Here is a 13,476-nt window from a genome sequence, read left to right as displayed (position 1 = left end):
TGGGTGAGATTGCAATCCACAAAAAGATTAAGGTTAGGAAAGAGTTAAGGCTAATAAGTCAAGCACCCACCGTGGAAAAAGTTGGGTGAATAGTAATGGGCCATTTGATGTAAATAGCAGAGTCTTTGTTCTTAATGGAATTGTGGCATGCGGTCACAGCCCCTGCACTGAACGTTGAAATGTCATCTTGAATGATTCCAGCTGTTGCAGGTGCTTCAGACCCAAGGCTATATGGCTTAGGCATTGTGGAACAGCCAAGGCCTGAGTACTCTTGCCTTTGTGGCCAGGAACCTGGGAAGCATTTTGATTGCACTGGTCAGGAGCATGGGCCTCACTCTGGCCTTTGACAAACCGAGCTCGAGTATGCTTTTCAGGAACATGATTGGATGCTCGTGGTTTTCTTTGGATAGCATAACATTTCCAAAACGTCTGGTCTCCAGAGTTCTTGATATTTCCTTCATATTTCACCTTATTGCATTTCATGCTGCGGTGCAGGAGCCAAGAAGGCGGATAGACTTTAATGCCACTAAGTATTCAAAAACGAGGTGGTGGTGTGTACAAAACCTTCCTCACTAATTCCATTGCATGACAAAGTTGCAACAGATTTAATAGCATGAGGGACATTTTGTTCTTCAAATAAACAGGACTTTTCAAATTCCAGACTCCAATTGATGCCATACAATTAATGGTTTATCTTGACATCTGGAGTCGTGTTTCACAACAGGTGAAGAGTAAGTAAATCCTCGTCATTTTGCTACGATTATATGTATAAATACATTTAGGTTCAGCTTGCTTGATCAGCAGATTTCACATCTGGTAACCTAAGGTGATGGGTTAGCTGTGGTTAGCTCCATGGCAGAGCTGCTATCTGGCAGTGTGTATCAGCTGGCAGAGGCTGTATTGGCTGTACATATTGCAGGCACATGTTTATGTAATCCAACATCGCTGTCTATTTATCTTCTGGACCGCTTTTCTTGGCAATAATTGTTGCATACATTACATTATGCTATACCATGAGCTGGTTTGCATCACTTACTACCTCTGAGCAAATATTTTTGCTTCGGGGATATTTATTGATGAAAGAACAAGTAAAATTTTTGCAATGTGCACCAGCTTGTGCAATTCGAGCAACAACAAAAGTAAAAAGGAAAATATATGTACATGTTGGAAATAATTTTGCACATCACATCAGTCTTCAAAAAAATTGTCCAGAAACCAACCGCTTACATGAATTCACACTGCTGTCCACTATGATTTTATTTTATTTCATATGTTAAACACATTATACAGTTGTTAGCCCTTTGTTGATATTTTGAATTCATGTTTTTCATTTAGAAAAGTTGGAACCGGGCGTAGTGGCGTGCGCCTGTAATCCGGCTACTCGGAGGCTTGGGTTGGAGGATCGCTTGAGGACGGGAGCTCTGCACTGGGCCGCGCTATGAGAGGGTGTAGGGCAGCCCGGAATCATGGCGAAACCCAATCCTTATCCCTGTGTCGTAAGAGGCGACCAGGGTTGCGTCAGGAAGGGCATCCGGCGTAAAACCTATGCCAAATGAGTATGCGGATCATAACGGATGATCCGCTGTGGCGACCCTTAATGGGAGCATCCGAAAGATGAACAACAACAACATTTAGAAAAGTTGGAATTTATTTTCAAACGTTCTGAAATCGTCAAAACCATTCGAATTGCCATGGCATTATAATAAACCCTATGAGCATGAGGGACATTTTGTTCTTCAAATAAACAGGATGTTTCAACTTCCAGACTCCAATTGATGCCATACAATTATTGGTTTATCTTGACATCTGGAGTTGTGTTTCACAACAGGTGAAGAGTAAGTAATCCTCGTCATTTTGATACAATTATATGTACAAGCACATTTAGGTTCAGCTTGGTTGATCAGCAGATTTCACATCTGGTGTCAGGGATACCCAGCGAAAAATTAACTTTCATCTTTAAAAATCACGTGACTAAATGATTGAAATATCAGCTGCTTTTTTTTCGTATCCTTTTCTCTTCTGTTGCAAGCAGAGCGAAAGGCAGTGTAAAATCAGACACACTGTTTGATAGGGTGATATATTACTGTTTTTGGATACAATGGAAATGTTGAAAAAAGTATTGGATATAGCAAGCGTTTTCTGAATCTCCTCTTCCCGTCCAGGCTGGAGTTCCTCAAGGCAGTGTTCCTGGCCTTGTGCTTTTTCTGGTTTTCATCAATGATCTCTCAGATTCCCTGTAAAATCCTCTTTATCTCCATGCTGATGACTCCACCCTCTACCGTACCATCTCTCATCCCTCTGATTGACAAGCAGCAGCCTCTTCACTCTGCAGATCTGGATAAAAGCAAAAGCTGGACAAACACTTGGAATATATCTTTCAATCCTGACAAATCTCACACACTCACCATGTCTCTCTGAAAGGACCATCTGGACCCCCCCCCCACCCCATCTACTTTCTCAACAATCCTCTTGAAGAAGTCCTTTCTTTCAAGCTTTCGGGTCTCACTCTCTGCCACGATCTTTCCGGGGAAAGACTATTCTCCAAGCTGGCCTCCAAAACCAGTCGCTGACGAGGCATCCTATGTCGTGCAAAGTCCTTTCTTGGCACACCTGAGATTCTAACCACCTACAAAGCTTTCCTCTGCTGTCTGATGGAGTACAGCTCTCACATCTGAGCTGCTGCTCCTGCCTTCCACTAAGCTCGACTTCCTGCTGTGGAAACCAAGGATTTTAGGAACATTGCTATGTCCCACAATGAAGCTAAGTCTTTGGATCTCTCATTCTCTCACCGGAGGTAGGTCAGTGGTCTTTCTGTCTTTTACGGTCTCCTCTCTGGCATTTCTTCCACTGCTCTCTCTGTGATCTGTCCCCCACTCTATATTTCCTTCGGGCGCTCAAGCTCTGCCAAAAAACCCCTTCTGGTGAAACTGCCAAAATCAAGAATCACTGCTCACCTTCACTCTTTCATTCCTCTTTTTCCCCACCTCTGGAACAAACTCCCATACTGTCTTCAATCCCACTCCTCCTGCCAAGTCTTCAAAACAGCTGTAACCACCATCTCATATCTTCTCCCATCCAAAATCTTGATCTTTTCTACCCCCGTTAATCCACTCCAAACCTACCTCCTTCAAATTCCCTGCTTTCCTTCCTGAAAGTTCCTGTAGTACCATCTTGTTTACCCCGTGTACCCTACCCCCATCCCTTTCCCTTCTGCAGATATCCTATTGTCTTTGTTCCCCACTATTTTGTGCTTCCATCTCCCACCCCACTTGTCCCCTGCCTTGTTATATGTTTTGTGTGTTAGCTCTTACACGAGCCTCGACTTGGTATCCAAAAAAAAAAGAAAAAAAGATCTTATCGATATGAGAAACGGGATTGAAGGAGACTCACCATTATTATAGTGAAAAAGAAGATGAAGGAGGAAGAGATTTTGTTTTCATGTAAATTGAAACCAGCCCATCTATTGCCACCTTCCTCAACTATGTCATACTGTTTGTGGCCTCACTCAATTACATCATACTGTTTGCAGATCGGGCTTGATTTGTTATGTCCCATATTGGCCAATTGCTGCCGGACACACGCAGGCAGGGACAGAGCTCCTTTTATATTACAGATGGGATGCTTATGGCTGCAACGATTATTGGTGATCTATTATCATCTTTTCTGCAAGATTGGAGTGTTCTCCTCAAGGCACAACAGCATCTAGAAAAACTGCATAATATGCCATTTTGAGAGGCATTAAGAAAGATTAATGTGCACAAGTGAGGATTATGGATCAAGCTGAGGAGTGAGCTTGAGCATCGGGTTTCTTGTAAACACTCTTTCCTTCAGTCCAAAGAATCTGCGGTGCAATCAACAAAAGTGCTTAAAGAAACGTTTCGCATAATTCTTTGGAGAATTCTCTGGAATTTTTTTGAAAATCGACAAGTCCCAAAATCTCAATATAGACAGGATTTATTTGATTAATTTTATTACTTGAGTTAAACATTCGGCAAACAGACACCATGCGGCTGCAGTGATGTCATCCAAAAGTTTTAGAAATGAATTACTCTGAGAATCTGCTGACAGACAAGAGAAATACCTTATCTGGCAACACAGTTGTTTTTATAAATGGCTCTTTCAAATAGCTTGTTCTAATTTTTGTACAATACTTGGAAACCCTCAAGTTCGAAGTTGGCTCACTATATAATGACTTGCAACTCAAAAAACTCGGGCATTTAAGAATCAGGTTACAATTTCCAACTCGGTTTACAACATTTTATTCAAGTCTATGGACTCTTCTCCAACATCCATCAGTGAAATTAAAACGAACACGATCTTTTTAATGTATATTTCTCGGTTTGCTGGTCGAGAAGTAAAGCATGAGTTTGATAACATTTATGTCATGGAATAGCAATTGCATCAGTGTAATGGAAAGAACCACAGCCAGCGATGATGGTAAGAGCAATTGGGAAATTGGGCCGATTTGGAAGGGGTGATCCAGTACATGAGAAATTACGAGGAGAAAGTGAAACCCAGGAGAACATGACAACTGAGTTTGGAAAGGAGATCAAAACATCACTTCTGTGTTGGCTTGTCATTCCCATTTGGTTCGCAGTTTCTGAAACTAAATGGCACAGCCAAGCAAAACTTTTGTAAAGGAAAAAAATGCATCATATTGTATATGTGGCACAGGAAAGCTCTGTGTAAGTTGCAAGTTTACACTTTAAAATTGTCGAAAGAGTGCTTCATTATGTCATATAATTAATGCTTTGTTTTCCAGAAATATGTATATACACACACACACACAGTACATATGTATATATGGCTATATATATATATATATATATATATATATATATATATATATATATATATATATATATATATATATATATATATATATATATATATATATATACATGTATACATCTACATACTCAAAACACCCGCTCCTTACGGGAGCGACCGGGGGAGTGGAGGGGTAAGGGGGGTGGGGTGAGAGGATGGGGAAGAAGATCACGTGTGTGTGCGCACCATGCACTCCAACGAAACAATTGATAAGGAATTGCTGGCTTGGCAAGCGATAGCAAGCTGATTGATGATGGAACATACCTTGGAAATCAAAATGATAATGAACCTTAGGAATATGGTTGTGCATCAAATAAAGGTCACAGTTGGGCTGTAAGGGTGTTGGTGGTAACATCACACATCACACGTGAAACCATGGCCAGAAGAATTCACATATGAGGTTATAAACAATCCACGATAGGTTATAAACAATCACTATACAGTCCACATAAAATGTCATCATGGCTTGAAAAATCGAACAGGCAATGGGATTCATCATCCATGCGTAAAGACTCATGACAGCAACTTTGATAGCTAAAGATAGTTACTGCTTACCAAGGTCTAGCAAGTCGATATGGCTCTGATCTGTTCATCTGAGGGAGACGTGGTAAGTGTCGAATGGCTTAATCACGTCGAGCTTCCTCCAAACTTCTTTCGGTTTAATAGTGACTGTTTAAAAATGTAATTGTATGTTGGATAGAATTGACTGAAACATTTGTGATTATAATAATTTTTACGTCTGGAAGGTGTGCCCCATGAAAGCCATGATAACCTATTATATGCCTCAACATGGAGTTTGTGTGAGGTGCAACCACCCCCTCCACACACACACACACACACACACACACACACACACACACACACACACACACACACACACACACACACACACACACACACACACACACGGGGATTGGGGGAAGTTAAATTGCTTCAACTTCCATTCTGTGACACTTATTCCCCCCTGTCAAGTTTCATTGAGATCGGAAATGTAACAACCGAATGTATCGCGGTCGAAAAAAGTCAGACAGACAGACAGACAGACAGACAGACACGTAGACACCAAATTGTGTATTGTAATAAGATGAATATACAGTGTCAACAGAAAGTCTACACCCCCTTTCAAAAGTTTCATCTCTTGTTGCCTTATAACCTGGAAATAAATTGCATTAAATCAGACTTTTACAACCTTTACTTACACATCGTAACCCACAACTTCCAAGTGGAAAACAAATTCCACAAATTTCACAAAATTAATTAAAAATGCAAAACTAGAATATCTTAGTTGGATAAGTGTCCACCCCCCTGAGTTAATACTTAGTGGAAGCACCTTTGACAGCAATTACAGCTGTGAGTATGTTGGGCTAGGTCTCCATCAACTTTACACACCTTGATTGGACAATATTTTCCCATTCTTCTGTACAAAACTGTTCAAGCTCAGTCAAGTTGCATTGGGAGTGTTGATGGACAGGAATCTTCAAGTCATGCCACAGATTTTCGATTGGATTTAGGTCGGGGCTCTGACTGGGCCATTCAAGGATATTTATCTTTTTGTTCCTTAGGTACTCTAGTGTAGCTTTGGATGTGTTCTTTGGGTCATTGTCATGCTGAAAGATTAATTTCAGCTTTCTTGCAGAGGGCAGCAGGTTTTCTTCTAGGATTTTTCTGTGTTTTGCTCCATCTATCCTGACAAGTATCCCAGTCACTGCTGATGATAAACATCGCCATAACATGATGCTACCACCACCATGCTTTGCAGTAGGGATGGTGTTCTTTGGGTGATGTGCTGTGTTGGGTTTGTACCAAACATAATGTTTTGCATTTACACCAAAAAGTTCTATCATGGTTTGTCAGACCACAAAAGTTTTTCTTCCACATGGATGCAGAATCTATGGAGTGGTTTTTTTTTGCAAACCTCAAACAGGACTCAAGGTGGGCTTTTTTGAGTAATGGCTTCCTTCTTGCCACCATACCTGCGGTACAGGCCAGACTTGTCGAGTGCTTGGGATTTTGTTGTCACATGCACACAGTGACCAGTCTTTGCCATAAAGGCATGTAGCTCTTTCAAAGTTGCCTATGGCCTCTTAGAGGCCTTTCTGATCAGTCTTCTTCTTGCTTGGTCATCCAATTTGGACGGACGGCCTGATCAGGCAGGGTCTTCGTGGTACCATACGCCTTCCACTTCTTTATGATTGTCTTGACTGTGCTCCATGGCCTTTGAAGTATTTTTAAACCAATCCCCTGATCTGTGCCTTTCCACAACTTTATCCTGGAAGTCTTTTGAAAGCTCCTTGGGTCTCACAGTTGAGTCTTTGCTGTGAAATGCACTACCCAGCAGAGGAAACCTATAGGAATAGCTGATTTTATTCTGAAATAATCAGAATCACTGCAGAGACATGACATAAGTAAATAGACACGATGATTTTAAAAGAATTTATTTATTTAACATTTGAAGTGCATGTGATCCATTTTAATACATACACTCGTATTTGCTAGACTTGTCATTTGCAGAATTCAACGCTTTCATTCTTTCAGGCATAGAACTAACAAGTTCTGAAATGTTCTCTTGTGGGATTTCTGCACAAGCTTCACACAAAAGGTTCAGCAATTCTACCCATGACGTTGGTTTCCTGGATCGTTTCTGCACAGCTCGATCCAATATGGCCCAATGGTGTTCAATAGGATTCATGTCAGGAGACTGACTTGGCCATGGAAGTCGCTTGATCCCATTTCTGCCCTGCCATTCTTTGGTCTTTTTTGCAATGTGGCATGGCACTCCATCTTCCATGAACAGTGTTGTTTTTGACCATCTGACCAGTGGACAAGGCAGGGAGAAGTCCATCATCAAGGATAGAAATGTGTATCATAGAGTTGATGTTGCCAACACACTCCACAAGCTCCGATCGACCAGCGCTCTAAATTTCTCCCCACAGCATCACTGAAAAACCATTATGTTTGACAGTTGGCTGCAATCGGTTCAAAAAAAAACTCTTGACTGGGAAGTCTCCAGACCCATACATATCCACTGTCAGAAAATTGAGCAAATTGGGACTCATCTGAAAAAAAAAGACAGTTTGCCAAAACTCCAAGGGTCTGGTGGCCATCTTGTCAGCCCAATTGATGAAGGTACCGCACGGCAGTTCTTGAGCTATCCTGGACCTCCTCTGCAACATCTGCTGCCTTGCAACGAGGAGTTTTCTCAATGGACCACTTGACAGCTCGAAGACACCTTTCTAAAGGCCCAGATCGACCCGAACGGGAAGCTGTGGATTCCCTGCCTTCGCTGGTGAATTGCACAATCACCCGATTGACCATATAAAGTGGAATGCCAATATTCTGAGCTATCTGATGCTGGCTGACTCCATCTTCTGCTTGGCCAAAAATTAGTCCTCTGAAATTCATAAAGGTCGTGTGCTCCCTGGGTTCGAGGCATAGTTGATTGTCATTCACGACCCAGGAACTCGTTTCTGCAAATAAATTGTTGAATATTAGTTCAAATCACTTAGTAAAGCTTGCTTTTTACAAATGAAATGAATAAATTTAAGGTATCTATTTACTTCTGTCACGTCTCTGTACAATTTAACAGAGGTGAAGGCCAATTGACTTGATGTGTGATTTTGAAGGTGATTGGTTACACCTGAGCTAATTTAAAATTCCTATTATAAGGGTGGTGGACACTTATCCAACCAAGATATTCTAGTTTTGTATTTTTAACTAACTTTCTGAAATGTGTAAAATTAGTGTTTCACTTGGAAGTTGTGGATTACGATGTGTAAATGAAGGTGGAACAACACTGATTTAATGCAATTTAATTTAAGGCGATAGGGCAACAAAAGGTGAAAGTTTTGAAGGGGGTGTAGCCTCTCTGTAGACACTGTATACAATATTGTGAAAACTATTTTGTCAGTAAGAAAATATTCAGTATTATTAATTCACCTTTGTTTGATATCTATATCTAATGGAGGGAAAGTATGTTGTATGTATGTTGTATGTTTCATCCACCCCTCTTCGAGGATTTGGCAATTTAATTATCCAAGCTATATAACCACAATGTATTATATAGTCACGAAAGCAGTGCACGTTTTTTCTTCATATATGTAACCCGGGTTATTTCTATTTTTAGGAGTGATTGAGGCAGCGGGTGTGTTGCTTATACACCACCAAAATAAAAGGATGTGTCAGAAGAATGTTTTTCATGCTTGAAACACGATCATCCACAGGGCGGGTACTTTGCTCTTGTATTAATAATCATGAAGATGATAACATGACACTTCTGGCCACTCTCGTTGTGAGTGGGTGTTTCTAGTATATATAATAACGTGTTACTGACACTATCATCAATCTGTGCAAAATTTTAATCACTATCAGTGGTAATATGATGCTATTCCTCCTTCAAAACAAGTGTAACTTCAGTGTTGGATTGTGGTCTGTTGACTCTGGCCCCCAGGCTGCATTCCAAGATAATGAAGTGATTCAAGTAGGTTTTGTGGCAGTTAGGTCTGACATTATGCTTGACATCAGCACGACCTTCAAGCACCCTAAAAGTTATCAAAGAAAAAAAGTTGGAGTTGAAAAATCCATTATCAACAAAAACTATGACAACCACAAAGCAGAAAATGCAAAAGGGCATCTGCCTCAAGATTTTCTCACTAACTTGGGTTTGTCTGTAGAGTTCCAATTTGAACCTGTAGCTCATGATGTAGAGAACCCAGGTTAAAATCCCATATCCCATATGTGTGTGTTCAATGCTTATTCATGTCCTTGTAATTCAGAGAAATGTACATTCATGGCAACTTTTGTCTTTGTCCTGCAGGTAATTTATGTACAGCCTCCTGCATGTAATTTATTTACAAACTCCTCCTTGAGCCTTCGATCGATGCAAAAATGTTCAAAAAGCAGAATAAAACTATAAGGGCACTCGGTGGAGCATATACCTCCACCACGCATTGCCTGATCCAGTAAAACATATCTGGCCCAATGAATTTTTGAAATATCCTGCTATATATCGTTTTTGGCTCCATCTCTCAATGGTGAAGAATCACTAAAAAAATTATCAGATGTGGATCCCGTTTTGGATCTTTACCAAAATTGAATCAATTCGTCCGTCACACACCCAACCTGCCCACCAGGTTTTGTCCAAATCTGTCCAGCACTTTTTGAGATATCGTGCTGTTTATCATTTTTGGCCTTATCTCTCAATGGTGAAGAATCACTTAAAAAATTGTAGAAGCCAGATCCGGATCTTCACCAAAATTGAATCACTTCATCCTTGTCACACACCCAACCTGCCCACCAAATTTCATCCAAAAATGTCCAAAACTTTTTGAGATATCATGCTGTTTATCATTTTTGGCCTTATCTCTCAATGGTGAAGAATCACTTAAAAAATTGTAGTAGCCAGATCCGGATCTTCACCAAAATCGAATCACTTCATCCTTGTCACACACCCAACCTGCCCACCAAATTTCATCCGAAAATGTCCAAAACTTTTTAAGATATCCTGCATACAAACAGACAAACAAGCAGTCATAGACTGGTACTTACAAAATCGTCAACTTGACCTCTGACCTTGTCTAATAAAAGCTGTCTCTCGAGAAAGTAGTGACGCAAACCAGAAGTTTCTACGATGATTCTGTATCAAACCATCAAAAATCGAATGTTTGACCTCACTGTGACCTTGACCTTTGACCGATTTTGACCAAAATCTAATCAGCACTAGCCATCACCCTCCTGAATCACGTGGTGTAATTTGACATTGGTAGCTTCTTCCGTTCTCGAGTTATCGTGCCTACAAACAAACAAACACACCAACAAACAAACACACAAACAGATGACGGAAGTCATCAATATACTTATGAAATTTAAAGATTTCGTAAGTAACAAACAGATACAGATATGGGTGAAAAGATAACCTCCTTCCACCTTCGGTGGTGGAGGTAATAAGATAAACGTCAGAAAGTCCAAGGTTTCATGCTCCACTTTCAGCCATAGAGTGGCCTTGATCAATGACAAACATGGGTCTTCAAGGAGGTCAAGGAGGTCAAGGACTCCCGAAATGGTGGAGTGATGCAAACTTACATGATAGACAATGAGATCCAGAAAACCATTCTCATTGTCACCTTTTTAATTTTGGGTGGAGGAATATGCAGGTGGGAACAGAGAGGGAAGGGAGAGTGTTGTGAGAAAAGGCAATGAGTGAGAGTCTTGCATTTAATGGAGAGAGAGATAGAGATAGAGAGAGACAGAGACAGAGACAGAGACAGAGACAGAGACAGAGACAGAGACAGAGACAGAGACAGAGACAGAGAAAGAGACAGAGAGAGAGAGAGAGACAGAGACAGAGACAGAGACAGAGAGAGAGAGAGAGAGAGAGAGAGAGAGAGAGAGAGAGAGAGAGAGAGAGAGAGAGAGACTGGGAGAGAGAGAGAGAGAGGTACTGAGAGAGATTTGGTGTGTGCGCACATCCATCCAAAGAAAGCTCCAGAGGATTATAGAATATGTCTTGCCTGATTCAACGTGCAGCTTCCTTAATGGAAGAGGTTGTGTCAACTTGATCATTGACACATGGTACTTAGTTGAGAATGTTTAGGGAGGTGGACGTGTGTGCCTTCGTCGGACCTTTGTTGCTAATCTTGTTTTAAATAAACAGACCCAGAAGGGCACATAATATTTGTTTTATGACTGCTTAGCCTCTCTTTTTAAAATATCATCACTTCCTTTGTCATTTGCGAGAACATCCTAACATAAATACTTTTATTTGTGTTGATGCCCACACCTTGGGCTGAATTGAATGATCTGTTCAAAATTGCTGGAGCTTCTTCCATCTGTTCCTTTCCTGAATACTGGATATTATAAACCCTTCCATTCAAAATAATCTTCACTTTTTATCAGTGCTTACAAATAATCTACAGATCGAGTCATTGAAAATCGATAAGCATCATGTCTATGACATTTGTGTTAAGTAAGAAGACTTCAAAAGCTTCTGAGTTATAAAGATGGATAACTTTAAAAGTCCAAACGTTGTTGTTTTATCAGCCTGTTCCAATTGTTTTTTTCTTGTATCAATTTATAGTATATTCAGATTACTTTTCTTCATTCCGGTCCTATTAACAGCCATCTTTGCAAAGTACTCTCTTTCCTGACATATTCTCATATAACCAGAATCAAAAATTGAATTCCCCTTTCCCATGCCTTCTTCCACACCCTCTCGTAACTTCATATCACCCTTTTATCACTTCCCCTTTCAACCTCTACCACCTCCTAATTATACAAGAACACCTCTTTTGAGATTAGTGGAGTCTTTACACTTTCTTTTTAAAATAAATCTTGCCTTATGAATGTGTGTATGTGTGTGTCAGTGTGTGTGTGTCTCCTCCATAACTCCAAAACCATAAAACCTCACAGCTTGAAACTTTGCATGCATACTAAGAAAACTCCAAGGAAGTACCCGAGTGAAAATTTGATGTTTGGGTTAATTAAAACACCCCTTTTGAAGATAACTAACTACCCTATTTAATAATATCCTTCATCAGGCGATCCTTGGCCACCTCACTCTCTGGGATCTTAAGGCTTTTCCTGGGTAACCTCACTGGTCTGAAGTGGCCAAGTTTTTTGGCCTGCTGAACCATGCATTGACTTAGAACAGGCCACAACGATTTTTTAACGATAGTTTTTTTTCACTTTCCTCACTTATATTATCGAATGCCTGTTCATCATAGCTACAAATTGCTGGGTACATTGCAGTGCGTATAAACGCCCGGAGACGCCAGTGTTCACGGCTTTATTTCATTTCTGCACATGCATAACTGAAAATCTCTTAAACTAAGGGGAATTACAAAATTTGAGCCCCAGATTTGAAAGTATCAACAGTTCCGACTCCTAAAAAAGTGTTGGTTTGTCCAATTCGGACACAGTTTGGACAATCGGACATCACTATCGCTTGCAAACCATTCAATTGGAGTGCTTAAGCTGCTTGCCGAGCACCCCACAGTGGACGGTGGTGCAGTTCCTGTCCCGAACGGAATGTACTGTCGGCAGTTGCTGTGCAGGAGAGCGTGTTCTGAAACACGTTTTCACTCCAGCGCAGATTTAATTCAACAATAACAACCACATGGGCATTCTTCCCTCAGCCTATATCTTCACAGGATACGGTGTCATCCCACAGGGTTGTGTGACCGGTGTAATGTTCCAGAGGATTTGGTTCATGTTTTCTTTCTCTGCCCTCAGTACGATGAGCCCAGATCGCGTCTCCTGCATTCTGTCTGTGTCATGGGGATCACGTGGTCAAGCCTGTCGGATGCATTTGGCCATCTGACTCAGAAGCAGCCCCAGTTCTGTCGATCAGTTTTAAAATCTATGAAGGAAATGGGGCTAGCAATATGAGACTCCAGTCTCATATTGAGAGCCTCGTGGCTCAGAGATCGGCATTAAACACATTAAAAGAAAGAATGAACAACCGCGCTTCGTCAATCTGAGCGAATCGTTCACTCACTGCGGATGCTTTTGCCATGCCATGTTATTTGGGGCGAGTCATTCCTGCTCCGTCATTCTGAGCGAGCGGTTCATGATGAGCTTGAACCCGACTGCATGAGAAGTTCCAAGGTGCGTCGGGAGATGGATAATGTCCTGAAATGTTTCAAGGAGGTA

The 13,476-nt window shown here is 41.0% G+C and overlaps 1 protein-coding gene and 1 pseudogene across 15 annotated transcripts in view; both read left to right on the top strand.

Moving 5' to 3' along the window:
- Nucleotides 1-13,476, top strand: part of LOC147026954 (signal peptide, CUB and EGF-like domain-containing protein 2) — a 506,981-nt gene that overhangs the window by 60,959 nt on the left and 432,546 nt on the right. The window lies entirely within an intron of this gene.
- Nucleotides 1,346-1,486, top strand: LOC147026957 (signal recognition particle RNA; annotated as a pseudogene).

This window comes from Eptatretus burgeri, chromosome 5 (genome assembly GCF_056783735.1).
Source record: "Eptatretus burgeri isolate ZD-2024b chromosome 5, Ebu_testis_v1, whole genome shotgun sequence".
Taxonomy (NCBI): Eukaryota; Metazoa; Chordata; class Myxini; order Myxiniformes; family Myxinidae; genus Eptatretus; species Eptatretus burgeri.
The sequence above is the reverse complement of the archived record's forward strand: the minus strand, read 5'-3'. Positions and strand labels throughout refer to the sequence as shown.